Raw genomic sequence first — 15,197 nt, 5'->3', positions numbered from 1 at the left:
TACAAATCGGAAATTAACAGAATGTGGTTTATGTGTGATGCGAATAAAAACTGTATATATTAACAGCTTTCATGTGTGGAGTTTCAGCGAAATGGAAATTATATATGTTCGTTGCTATCGTGTGTATGTAAAATTGTAAATAATCTTGCTGCATGTAAAAGGTAAAGGTGGGGTGGTTGATTTTTGGAATCCACAACCCTAAGATATATACCTCAAAGCGTACATAACTCATTGAATGGAATTGGAAATGATATGCATTAAAGATGAAGTTGCAGTGCCAGAAAAGCTGTAATTGTAAATATGTCTTCGAAATATAACAAGTAAAAAGGCGTTAAGTTCGGCCGGGCCGAACTTTGGATACCCACCACCTCAGATATATATGTAAACCAGTAGTGAAGGCCAAAAGTCGGGCGGTGCCGACTGTATAATACCCTACACCTGCCCCATAAGTACAATGTGGGAGCGATATCAAATTCTAAAATAATTTTGATGGACCTCGGCGAGCAAATATGTTCAAACTGTAATAATTACGGTTGACAACATTATTGCAAATTACCCGAAATCTGACGAACATATATATGGGAGCTATACCAAAATCTAAACCGATTTCAGCAAACTTCTCAGATACTGTGGCAGTCGCCGAGGAAAGCGTTTTGCAAAATTTTTGGCGAGATGGCTCAATAAATGCGGTTGCTGTGACTCTAGGAGTGAAAATCGGGCGATATATATATATGATATCTAAATCTGAACCGATATCCATGAAAATCACAAGTAATGTCGAGATTCATTAGAAAATATTTTCTCCCGAATTTCGAAAGAATCTGGTAACAAATGACCAGTTTATTGCAATATTACTGAAAATCGGACGAACATATATATGGAAGCTATATCCAAATCTGAACCGATTTTAATGAAATTCATTGTAATGTCGAGAGTCATAAGAAAATCCTTCCTGCCAAATTTCGAGAAAATCGTTTAACAAATGACCATTTTATTGCAGTATTACTGCAAATCGGACGAACATATATATGTGAGCTATATCCAAATCTGAACCGATTTTTTCTTATTTCAATAGGCCTTGTCCCTGGGCCAAAAAACATCCCCATACCAAATTTTAAGACGATCGGATGAAAATTGCGACCTGTTGTTTGTACACAAATTAATATGGACAGACAGACAGACAGACGGACATAGCTAAATCGAATCAGAAAGTGATTGTGAGTCGATCGGTATACTTATCAATGGGTCTATCTCTCTTCCTTTTGGGTGTTACAAACTAACTCACTAAGTTATAATACCCTGTACCACAGTAGTGGTGTAGGGTATAACAACCTTTAGTCAAAATCCGGTGCAAAATGCATACCTTATGCCCCATAACAGCTATATCGAAATATGTTCCGATTTGGAGCAAATACTAATAAGTAGAAGTCATTGTCCAATATTGTACAACAAAATATTGATATTTTTAGTAGCTATATCTAAAAATAAACCAATCTAAACTATAAACAACACGAATGTCGAAAAGCCTAACATAAGTTCAGTGCAAATTTAAGTGAAATCGGATTATAAATGCGCCTTTTATGGGGCCAAGACCTTAAATCGAGATATCGGTCTATATGGCAGCTATATCCAAATTTGGACCGATCTGGGGCAAATTGGCGAAGGATGTCAAAGGGCCTAACACAACTCACTGTCCCAAATTTCAGTGAAATCGGATAATAAATGTAGCTTTTATGGCTCCAAAACCTAAAACCGAGAAATCGGTTGATATGGCAGCTATATCCAAATCTAGACCGATCTGAGCTAAATTGGCGAAGAATGTCGAAGGGCCTAACACAACTCACTGTCTTAAATTTCAGTAAAATCGAATAATAAATGTGGCTTTTATGGCTCCAAAACCTAAAACCGAGAGATCGGTTGATATGGCAGCTGTATCCAAATCTAGACCGATCTGAGCTAAATTGGCGAAGGATGTCGAAGGGCCTAACACAACTCACAGTCCCAAATTTCAGCGAAATCGGATAATAAATGTAGCTTTTATGGGCCTAAGACCCTAAATCGGCGGATCGGTATCGGGGTTATATCAAGATATAGTCCGATATAGCCCATCATCGAACTTAACCTGCTTGTGTTCATAAAAAGAATCAGTGCAAAATTTCAGCTCAATAACTCTATTTTTAATGACTGAAGCTTGATTTCAAGAGGCAGACGGAAAGACGGACGGAGATAGCTAGATCGTCTTAGATTTTTACGCTAATCAAGAATATATACACTTTATTGGGTCGGAAATGGATATTTCGATGTGTTGCAAAAGGTATGACAAAATGAATATACCCCCATCCTTCGATGGTGGGTATAATGGAAAATTGAAGAAAGCAAGTAAGGACTGGCTGAAGTCGGGCAAAGCCAACCTTTTGATACCCTACACCACATTGGGCATGCAGGCTTATTCTTCGAAATTAAAATTTGCATATATTTGAAATACAGAACTTCCACCAAAATTCGAACTTTTGGAGTCAGAAAGTAAATCGTTATACATAATTTTGAGAAATTAGGTTTATTAATGCGTTAGCAAAGGCTCTAAAAATTAAACTTAGGAGATGAAAATATATTAGATCTATATCTAAAACTGAACAGAGTTCTATGAAATTTGCCAGTGATCAGAAGAGCCATAGGAGAAACTTTAGTGCCAAATTTTGCGACGATTGGTTAACAAATGACCAAATTGTTGCAGTATTAGTAAAAATCGGACGAAAATACTTGTGGTAGCCAAATCTAAATCTGAACCGATTTTATCCAAATCGGCCAATATATCCATAGAAAGAGACTTTGTACAGAACTTTGAGAACATGTATTAGCAAATACGCCGACAAAGGCTCTAAATTCAAAATCGGTTGATACATGTGTATGGGAGCTACATTTGAATCTGAACCAATTTCTATAAAATTCAACAACAATGTCGGAAGTTATAAGGGAAACCTTTACGCCAAATTTCATGCGAAACGGTTAATAAATGACCTCATTATGGTAATATTGATCCAAATCGGACGAACATATACATATATGGGTCTAGTCTCTTCCTCCTGGATATTACAAGGAAATTCACTAAGTTATAATACCTTGTACTACAGTAGTGCTATAGTGGTATAATATATTTGCGAAATCGAGACTTGAGTTAACCAACAGTATTTATACCTAAAAGTAATTACACAGGCCCGGTGTGCTTTGCTACATTCTTAAAAGGTTCTATTAAGCAATCTAATGGTTATGGGATTGTTGAATAGTGCAAGTACAACTAATTGTGTTACTCAAGAAATATATATTTCCATATTTTAAAATTATTGCAGGGCTATGCGATGAGGAGACTGACGGAACTTCTGCCCTTCGTACATTTCATCGAATGTTTAACTCTATTCATTTTATAATGAAGGGAGTTTTAGGGTACAAACTGCATATTTGAGAAAATTTAAAGTGTAATTTCATCAATTTCTTGCTAACATTTCTGTGCAGAACGGTACTTGAAATTCAAATCCTTCAAACTATTCAGAACTAAAATATTCCGTTGGTTATTTACTTTGCCTTTCGAACATTTCGTGAAAAGTGAGCATTAATTTTATTTACCAGTCCTCACGGACGATGATAATGATGATGTACATACTGTTGAGTTGTAGAGTCCGTTTATTCGATATGCTTTTACACTTTGCTGCAAAACATTAGATCTGATGACTTGTAAGACATTAAAGAATGTGATAATTTTTACTAGCAGCAAAGAATGTATCGCACAACTTTGGCTTTTTCATTTGTATACCCTCCAACATTAGCTTGGGGTATACTAATTTCAACACTCCGTTTTTAACACATCGAAATATTGATCTGAGACCTTACAAAGTAAATATGTAAATTCCACATTCCAAGTCTACTTAGCCATGTTCATCCGTTTATCAAAAGTTCGCTAACTTTCGAAGGAATAAAGCTAAGCGCTGGAAATTTTGCAGAAATACTTCCTATTAGTGCAGGTTGGCTGGGATTGTAAATAACCATGTTTTTGGATAACTGTCATATAAACCAATCTTGGATCTTGGCTTCTTGAGCCTCTAAATGGCGCAATTTTTATCCGTATTGGCTGAAATTGAGTATAAGGTGTTTTGCTATATATTCCAACAGCTGCATTAAGTATGGTTCGAATAGGTTCATAGCCCAATCTCCCGATTTTACTTTTTGAACCACTATAGGCCGCAATTCTTATCCGATTTGGCTGAAATTTTGCACAAAGACTTCTATGGTCTTAAACATCCAAACCAAGTGTAATCCGAGTAAGTCGATAGCCTGACATAGCTCCAATACAAAGCAATTTTTATTCCATATCCTTTGTTTGGCTACAAATAGATGCCGGCCACAGACCTTGCAAAAGGCGATCCGTTTGGGAAGGTAAATATATACGATTCTGTCCGGCCAAACTTGGCACGCTGTTACTTGTTATATATATTATCCATGGTATGTCATATAAATGAAAATCATTATCATGTAAAGATGCGCTAAAATACCAGTCCAAGCCTTGTATATGCTCCACCATGGAATGTCATACAAATAACAAGTAAAAACCACCAAGGATATAAAAATTATCCTATTTTATTATTACTCCACCACTATATCCATAGTCATATCTATTGTAAATAGGGGCTGGTTTCCATCATATTTTATTCAGGTCCCGAAAACTCATATACAAGCAACAGTTTAAGCGAAATCATGCAATAGCTTTTTATGGGACTAAGACCCTTAATTGGGAGATCGGTCTATTTGACAGCTAAATGTATATAGCCTGATCTAATTTATATTTAGATCGGATGTCGGGAGGCTTAAAACATCTCACTATTTAAAATTTAAACGAAATCGGGTAATAGATAAAGCTTTTATGGACTTCAGACCCTTTATCGTCCGATCTTTACAATATCTCGGTCAGAAGGATGGAGGCTTAAAACCACTCACTGATTCACATTTCAGTGAAATTGGGTAATAATTAAAGCTTTTATGTGCGTCAGACCATTAATCGGCATATCGGTCTATATGACAGCTATATCCAAATACAGTCCGATCCATATTCAGGTCTAAATATAATCCGATCTAAACAATATTTGGGTCGTATCACGGGAGGTTTAAGACAATTCACTGTTTCAATTTTAACGAAATCGGATAATAAATGCAGCATTTATGGGTTCCAGACCCTTAAATGACAAATCGGTCTATATGGCAGCTGTATATAAATATAGTCCGATCTGAACCATATTTGGGTCGGATGTCGAGAGGGCTAAAACAACACACTGTTTCAAACTTCAGCGCAATGTGAACGATTTGGTTGATTCTGTGGGAGGAACTAGAGGTCAAAATTTGTTTTTTTTTTTACCCTCCACCATAGCACGGAGATATACTAAGTTTATCGTTCCGTAACACATCGTTTTGTAACACATCGAAATATTAATATGTGACCAAACGATGTATATAGATATTCTTGATCGTCTTTGCATTCCCAGTCGCTACAGCCATGTCCGTCCATCTGTCCGTGTGTCTCTCTATCATAAGCACGTGAACTTTCAAAAGGCTATGAGTGTTAATTATGCACAAATAGTTTCTACTAATGTAGGTCGGTTGGGTTTTAAAATGGGGCATTTCGTTCCATGATTTGATATAACTACCTTCTAAATCAATCTAGAAACTAGACTTCATGAGCCTCTAGAGGGCACAATTCGTATCCAATTTGATTGAGAATTTGCGTTACGTTTTTTGTTTGTACTTCCAACAACTGGGTCAAGAATGGTTCAAATCGTTTCACAACTTGATGTAGCCGCCATCTAAGGCAGTTCTATTCTTGGATATTTTTCGTAGTTAATGTAACCTGGGCACAGGGAGCAGCAGCAAGAGCCGTTACCGTTGTCTAGCGTTCGAAACCATTAATTGCACTGTGTTGGCAATCAGTGCAAAATTCAGCTCTGACTGTATGACAAAATGTCACCGCCGATGGGTCTGTTCCTGAACCCAATAGCGACTGCAATTTAAAACAAGTAAAAACGTGCCGAAATCATCCGGTCGGAATCTTATTTACCCTCCACTATGGATCGCAGGCAAAGATATGATAAAAGAAAAAAATTGCTAAGATATAGGAGCTATATAAACTTATAGTCCGATGGTCCGGACCATTATTAAATTGAATGTAAAAGTCGTTGTGTAAAATTTCTGCCAATTCGAATAAAAATTGCGCCCTTTTGAGGCTCAAGAAGTAAAAGAGGGAGATCGGTTTATATGGGACCTGTATCAGTCTATAGACCGATTCAGACCTTAATTGACACATATGTGGAAGGTCATGAGAGAAGTCGTTCAGCCAAATCGGATTATAATTGCGACCTCTAGAGGCTCCAGAAGTCAAGACCCAAGATCGGTTTATATGGTGGCTATATCAAAATATGGACCGATATGGCCCATTTACAATCCCAACCGACCTACACTACTGACGAAATTAGTATATCCCCATCCTATGGTAGAGGGTATAAAAAACAGGTATTTTTACCAATTTCACAGTAACAAAAGAATTTTGGCAATTTTCGATATTGAAAAAAAAAATGTGGGATGGGCCACCCCATAATAAAATTCTGGCTACGTCCCTGGCTGCCATATACACAGGTCCTGGATCTTTGACTCTTGAGAATCTAGATACCGCAGTTCTCATTCGATTTGAATGAATCGCAAGGTGTGTTCTTTTGACTTCCAATAACTGTGCCAAATATGGTTTGATTTGCTTCATAGCCTGGTATAGCTGCCATATAAACCGATCTGCAGATATTGTACTGAAACTTTGCACAGATTCATTTTTTGTCCATAAGCAGGTTAAGTTCGCAGATGGGCTGTATCGGACTATATTTTGATATAGCCCCCATATAGACCGATCCGACGATTTAGGGTCTTAGGCCAATAAAAGCCACATTTATTATCCGATTTTGCTGCAATTTGGGACAGTGAGTTGTGTTAGGTCCTTTGATATCCTTCTTTAATTTGACCCTGATCGGTCCAGTTTTGGATATAGCTGCCATATAGACCGATCCTCCGATTTAGGATCTAAGGCCCATAAAAGCCACATTCATTATCCGATTTTACTGAGATTAGGGACAGGCCCTTAGGCCATTCGACATTTTTCTTCAATTTGGCCCTGACCGGATCAGATTTATATATAGCTGCTATAAAGATCGATCCCTCGATTTTTGGTTTTGGTCCCATAAAAGGCGCATTTATTGTCCGATGTCGCCGAAATTTGGGACAGTGAGTTAAGTTAAACCCCTCGACGTACTTCTCCATTATGGCACAGATCGGTTCAGATGTGGGTATAGCTGCCATATATACCGATCTCTCGGTTTTAGGTTTTGGGGCCATAAAAGACGCATTTATTGTCCGATGTAGCCGCAATTTGAGACAGTGAGTTGTGTTAGGCCCTTCGACATCCTTCTTCAATTTGGCTCAGATCGGTCCAGATTTGGATATAGCTGCCATATAGACCGATCTCCCGATTTAATGTTTTGGGCCCTTAAAAGGCGCATTTATTGTCCGATGTTACCGAAGTTTGGGACATAGGGTCTAAGCTTAGCCGCTCCACATATTTTTGCAATTTGGTCTAGATCGATCATGACCATATAGACCGATTTTTTTATTTAAGGTCTTGGGCACATAAAAGGCGTATTTATAATCCGATTTCACTGACTTATGTTAGGCATTTCGACATCCGTGTCGTATATGGTTCAGATCTGTTTATTTTTAGATATAGCTACTAAAAAGATCAATATTTTGTTATACACAATTGAACAATGACATGTTCTTATTAGTATTTGGTTTAAATCGGAACTTATTTCGATATAACTGCTATGGGACATAAGGTATGCAATTTTCACCGGATTTTGATGAAAGGTGGTTTACATGTATATACCCGAGGTGGTGGGTATCCAAAGTTCGGCCCGGCCGAACTTAACGCCTTTTTTCTTGTTCTCTTTGTAAATTTTTGTTAGTAGATAAGCTGTAACCAAAGCTGGCCATCTTTTGTTTTCTGTCGATATAAATGATCTTCCTGATGTTTTGAAAACCTGTGAACCACAAGTGATTGTTCATGATGTGCAGCCATATATTGGTGCAAAACAAAGATATCTATGAGAATTTGGGTCTGAAATTAACAATGATTTGAATCAAGTATGGATCTGGGCGAAAAACAAGAAATTTTGCATTAGCCTGTCAAATATTCGGCACTCCGTCACTCAACGCCCTTTCAAATTTTCATACTATAAGCAAAATCTTATCTGATTTACAGTCTCCTTTATGACTGTGAAAATTTTTCTAACTGAAATTTTAAGGATGGTCGAAGACTATATATGGCATTCAACGATATTTCTACATATATATTTAACAGGAGACGACATGAAAGAATTTCATTATGTGCGCGCCAAATCTTTAGTGTTACGTTCAAGAACTATTTTAACATTAGATGTCTTATCCTTCTTCACAAAATGATTCAAAGTAAACAATCTGGATACCTACTTAATCTCATACAACTTGCCTTTTGCCTTTCCTTACTTGCTTTAAAAATATTTTCCGAACCCTTAAGCCAATTTCGTGTTACATAGTGTCATTGCTATTTTGGTGTATATTGCTACTTGTGTATAATTTTATTTCGAGTTTCATTCGGACTCTTAACTCTCTTTAATGAATTTATTTTTGTATACAATTAAACGTAGCGCTAAGGATAATCACTTTGGCTGATACTGACATCCGGCTCCTGGCTGGCTTCCGAGATGATGATAATGATGGTGAGGACGACACAGTAGTTTATTTGTAAGCTTCACCCTCGTTGTCAATGGACAAAAAAAAAACTAGCGTAATGAAGTTGAAATGGCGACTATCAGATACTTAAAACATTTAAGTGTACTTAAGCAATGATGGAAAAAATTAATGATTTTAGTGCTGTTCAGAGTTTTGTTTGTATTAGTTTTGTTGCCTTTAATGAAAACTTTTGTACAGCTCAAATTAAAATTACTGCGCATAGAAAAAACCATGCATAGGATTTTTAACATTCAAATTAGTTAGGGAGCTAAAAATACCAGTGGTTAAGATTGGCTGGGTTAGAGAAGGTATATTCAGCCGACAGAGAATAAGTTGAAACCATAATAAAATTCGGGTGAAACTTATACCAAAAACATACTTATACCACATCTAACAAAACCTTTATCTAGGATATAAACTCAAAATTGAAAATTTCTGGCTTAATTAAGCGCAGATTTACAGATGAGTCAGTTATCATTAAGTATACAATTTTGTGAAAATCGGTTACAAATTTAATAATTATTGCCTTTTAAGTAAAAATATTTTCATTCATATATTTGAAAGCTATACACAGAATAGCTGATACGCAGTTTTGCCAATTTCAATGCGTGATTAGTTCGGCCGGCCGAATCTTATATACCATCCACCATCGATCGCATTTGTCGAGTTCTTTGCGCGGTATCTCTTTTTAGGGAAACAAAGAATAATGAATAAGAACTGTTATGCCATTGGAGCTATATCCAGTTATAGTCCAAATCGGACCATAAATGAATGCTGAATATTGTAGAAGTCATTGTGTAATATGTCAGTTCATTCGAAAACAAATTGTGCCTTGTAGGGACTCAAGAAGCAAAATCGGTTGATAGGTTTATATGGGAGCTGTATCAAGCTATCGATAGATTCAGACCATATTAGACACGTATTTTTGCCAAATCGGATGGCCCAGATCGGTCTATATGGCAGCAATGTCAGGTTATGTACCAATTTGCGCCATACTTAGCACTGTTATTGAAATCATAACAAAACAACTCGTACAAAATTTTAGCCAAATCGGAAGAGAATTGCGCGCTCTATTGGCTCAAGAAGTCAAGATCTAAGATCGGTTTATACTGACATCCGGCTTGCTTTACTCCTTCGAAAGTTTGCGTGCTTTCGACAGACAGACGGACGGACGGACATGGCTAGATCGACTTATAATGTCATGACGATCAAGAATATATATACTTTATGAGGTCTCAGACGCACATTTCTAGGTGTTACAAACAGAATAACGATATTAGTATACCCCCATCCTATGGTGGAGGGTATAAAAAGAACGTTATTCGTGATGGAGTTTAAGCGTAATAGTGTAAATGCATTACATTAAGATCGAATCTTCCACACTGCAAGTGGCCAGTGGTCCCACAGTTTTCTCATCTATCCCTGCATAAGGAAATTCATCATGGCAAAATCGCACGATTTTGTGAGGATGAATTTCTGGCGGACTCAGAAGCGAGGCTAACGCAACTGTGGTGGAAACTCTGAATCCTGACTGTGGTCCGATTTCTGCAAATAAATCTCCAACATTGTAAGGCCGCTTCTGCGGCACTAAAGGTCCTTCTGATGGCAAGAGGATTTGACGTGGTTCTTATCCAGGAACCGTGGGTGTGTGGAGGAATGGTTCGTGGACTAAGAATTCCTGGATGGGAGGCAGAGAGCCTGTATTTTTATACCCTCCACCATAAGATGGGGGGTATACTAATTTCGTCATTCTGTTTGTAACTACTCGAAATATTCGTCTGAGACCCCATAAAGTATATATATTCTTGATCGTCGTGACATTTTATGTCGATCTAGCCATGTCCGTCCGTTTGTCCGTCCGTCCGTCCGTCTGTCTGTCGAAAGCACGCTAACTTCCGAAGGAGTAAAGCTAGCCGCTTGAAATTTTGCACAAATACTTCTTATTAGTGTAGGTCGGTTGGTATTGTAAATGGGCCATATCGGTCCATGTTTTGATATAGCTGCCATATAAACCGATCTTGGGTCTTGACTCCTTGAGCCTCTAGCGTGCGCAATTCTTATCCGATCAGAATGAAATTTTGCACGACGTGTTTTGTTATTATATCCAACAACTGTGCCAAGTATAGTTCAAATCGGTTCATAACCTGATATAGCTGCTATATAAACCGATCTTGGGTCTTGATTTCTTGAGCCTCTAGAGGGCGCAATTCTTATCCGAATGGAATGGAATTTCACACGACGTGTTTTGTTATGATACCCAACAACTGTGCCAAGTATGGTTTAAATCGGTCCATAACCTTATATAGCTGCCATATAAACCGATCTTGGGTCTTGACTTCTTGAGCCTCTAGAGGGCACAATTCTTATCCGATTTGAATGAATTTTTGCACAAAGTATTTCGTTATGATATCCAACAACTGTGCCAAATATGGTTGAAATCGGTCCGCAACCTGATATAGCTGTCATATAAACAGATCTGGGGATTTGACTTCTTGAGCTTTTAGAGGGCGCAATTCCTATCCGATTTGGCTGAAATTTTGCATGACGTATTTTATTTTTACTTTCAACAACTGTGTCAAATAAGGTTCAAATCGGTTCATAACCTGATATAGCTGCCATATAAACCGATCTGGGATCTTGACTTCTTGACCCCTAGAGGTCGCAATTATTATCCGATATGCCTGAAATTTTGTACGACGGATCCTCTCATGACCATAAACAAATGTGTTTATTATGGTCTGAATCGGTCTATAGCCCGATACAGATCCCATATAAATCGTTCTCTCTATTTTACTTCGTGAGCCCCAATGGGCCCAATTCTTATACGAATTGGCTGAAATTTTACACAGGTCTCCAACATATAATTTAATTGTGGTCCGAACCGGAAAATATCTTGATATCGTTTTAATAGCATAGCAACTATTCTCTTATATCCTTTTTTGTCTAAGATGAGATGCCGGGAAAAGAACTCGACAAATGCGATCCATGGTGGAGGGTATATAAGATTCGGCCCGGCCGAATTTAGCACGCTTTTACTTGTTGCAAATAATATACTAAATATTTTTCTTCTTCTGTCACTAATCACTGAAGATTCGGAGGTAATCAGCCTTGAAATTAATAAGTCTGTCTCTTTACTGGCTGGCTTCCCTATATACGGCACCCGACTCAAAGATGCCGCCTTTAAGCCTTTAGCTGAAATTGGTTGAAGTCGCTTCTGCAGGGAAAAAGAGCCTCATTATAAGAAGTGATGATGATGTACATCGCCAGATATGGGGCAATCCCATGGCAGCTGGATGTACGTACCGGATTGACCCGATGATGTACTTCATCGGCAAGAGCTGCCGCCTCTGTGTACAACAACAACAACCAGATATGGGGAAGTGCGGATATCAACGAAAGAGTTGAGCTGCTTATCGAATACATTATAAGTTGCAATCTGGCGATTTGTACTAAAGGAAATAAAACGACTTTTATTATCAGGAACATGCAGGAGGTACTAGATGTTAACTTTGTATCGGAGGGTATAAGCGGAAGGATATGTGACTTGGAGGACGTGGATGACCATAACATCTCTGATCATCTTTATTTTGGTTAAGGATGCTGTAGAAGTCTTCCCTCGCCTAAACAGAAGAAAGGCGGATTGGGAGAAATTTCGGCACACATTCTGCACGACTATCCTTTCTAGACCAGAAAAGGAAGTGGAAACTGCGAAGAACATAGACATAATGGTCAAGCGGACCATTGTGACAGCATATCCCACACCCAAGCCAAAGAGCAAACAGTGACTGCCTGGTGGACCCCAGAACTGGTTGGTGTCAGGAAGGGCTGTAAAAAACTCTTCAACAGGGGGAAGGCCATAAAGGAACCACAAAATTGCGACGTCTATAAAGCTGAGCTAAGAAAATACAAGTGCGAACAGAGAAATGCTTTGAACAAGTCCTGGGTGGAATTCTGCAGCTCCGTGGATCATACACCTGAGGCCTCTAGGAAAAGAAAGATCATATTCTTTAAACGAATAACGGTGGTATATATTCATTTGTTAGATAATATATGGGAAATTTCTAGTAAGGAAACACAAAAACTACATTTCCAAAGAAACTCTCCAAAGGACAACGCATTTGTCGGATGTTATTGGGGGAAATTCTGTCAGAACCGAAAATCCTTTGGGCGATAAGAAGTTTCGACTCCTTAAAGTAGCCAAGGCCTGTTGATGAATCACTGATGGAATTGAAAGCTGTGTCCAAAAGAATGGTTCCTTGTCTTAGGGAGATATTCTCTGCTTGCATCAGCATGTACATACCAGTGGGATAAAAGGACTCGAAGGTCATTTTCATTCCAAAACCAGGAAAGCCTTACCACACGAAGGCGAACGATTTTCTACTAATTGCATGACTTCCTTAATGCTAAAGTCTCTTGAGAAAAATAAATATATTGGAAATGTTATAGTCACTCAGATTAGCTACAGTAGTATTATACTTTTAGAAGTTAGTGTTCTTCATTTATTTCCAGTGGAGCAGTAGATCTTAAGCCTGGGTGTAGATTTATTAAATTCAAAAGACTCCGGAACTGCGGTGGCGGAATCAGGCCGTAGCATGATAAGTGGGGTGGCTGCACCAGGCTTCACTAACTGACAGCCGACTCGTAAAGGCTTCTGGCGAAGACATAGGGTATGGGTCTCGAGGACAAGACCGGTTCAATATCGTCTTCGCATGGCTGCCATTTTTCTAAGCTCATCGAAGAAGCAGAAGGTGGAAGAATGAAAGGCACATTGCTATCTTGTTTGAGACTCCCTTAAATTCGCTCGGGGAATAGTAGCTGCCCAGACTACCCCGTATTGTCCACAACCTATTTCGATAACGGTACAGCAGTCATCCTAGAGAATGTGGGTCTAATAACCTGTCCCTAAGGACAGCTTGGTGATTGTCGTATTTAAAAAGGGAGAAGAAGGAACATATGGAGAGTGATAATCGATAGACTACCATAGGCATACTCCGACGTCTTTAGGGTATTGCCAGGGCTTCATCCAGATTGTGACGAAGCAAGTTGGTAGAATGGCCGTCTCAAACGTATATTTTTTCTAGATCAACGCTCAGTCAACATGTACCGTTGTACCCTAAAATATATTGTTAACATTTAGCTTGGAGCAGCAATTGATTTGGTCACGAAGGAAGCTATCTCTTTTAGACCAATCGCTCATGTATGAATATTAAAACATCATTCATATATCGAATTAGTACTTGGCAGACTAAGGGACTATAATCGCAAACATTCAACCACCGATGACATGCAAGTATTCGTTATAAACTCCGGCTGACTTGAAGATCTCAGCAACTCTTAGGCTGTTAAAAATCCACAATCGAAGGAGGAGGGGAAGGCTCCGAAACGGAACCGGATAGGTCCTGTGTGAATGGGTTATTCGATTGGATTAAGTTGTATTCAAGTGGTAAAGGAGGGAACTCAGAAGATGATTTAATATCATCAATAAAAAGGGGGCTTCATTGCTTTCTCAATTGCACCTGCACGCATGTGGAAGCACATCAAAATATCAAAAAAGTCTTGTGGAGTACAAATCCCCACATTTTTAATACCGCTTCGGCAGCTCTGAAGGTCCTCTTGATGGCAGAAAAATGTGAAATTGTGCTTATCCAATAAAATGGAGGCGTGGTTCGTGGACTACAATTTTCTGAATTTAAAATACTTTATGGCATTGGGAATGGGAAATATTGATGATGTATTCTTGCAAAGGGTAGTCTAAATATTTTTCTTTTCACGTCGATAAGCACTGAGGATGTAGTAATAAGCAGCATTGAGATTAGTAAATCGCATACTGGCTTCACTTTACCTACAATATGGGGTAGGTTTCGGCCCAAATTCTACAGCACTGTCTCTTATAGGCCTAAGCAAGGAAGTGGAAGGAGTTTGATGAAGCAAATCGGAGGACATTGATATGGTCAAGCAGATTACAAACGCCCTGAACGACTCGATTCAGTTTGCATGTCATAGGACAGACCAAGGAGCAAACAACGACAGCAATAGTCGACCTTAGAACTGGTTTCTCTGAGTTAGGGTTGCAGAAGACTCTTCAACAAGGCGAAAGGCTCAATGGAGACACAGGACTGTGACATCTATAAGTCTGAGATAAGAAGACACAAACGCGAGCTGTACTTTACTTTAATTTTTCCTGACCGCTTTGTTTGTATTCTTCAGCCATACAGTTTTGTATTAAAGCCTTCAAAAATTACTTAAATGCATATAAACTCTTAAATTTTTTTTTATCAATTTAACATAATTTAAAGCTCTTTTACAAGAAATGTTACTTTCTATTTGCACAACATTTGTTTTCGTTTACT

The 15,197-nt window shown here is 38.3% G+C and overlaps 1 pseudogene; it reads left to right on the top strand.

Moving 5' to 3' along the window:
* The first annotated feature begins 240 nt into the window (after positions 1-240).
* Positions 241-15,197, top strand: part of LOC106093007 (uncharacterized) — a 300,110-nt pseudogene continuing 285,153 nt past the window's right edge.

The sequence above is a fragment of the Stomoxys calcitrans genome, chromosome 3, assembly GCF_963082655.1.
Source record: "Stomoxys calcitrans chromosome 3, idStoCalc2.1, whole genome shotgun sequence".
Lineage (NCBI taxonomy): Eukaryota > Metazoa > Arthropoda > Insecta > Diptera > Muscidae > Stomoxys > Stomoxys calcitrans.
This window is presented reverse-complemented; position numbering and strand designations above follow the sequence as displayed.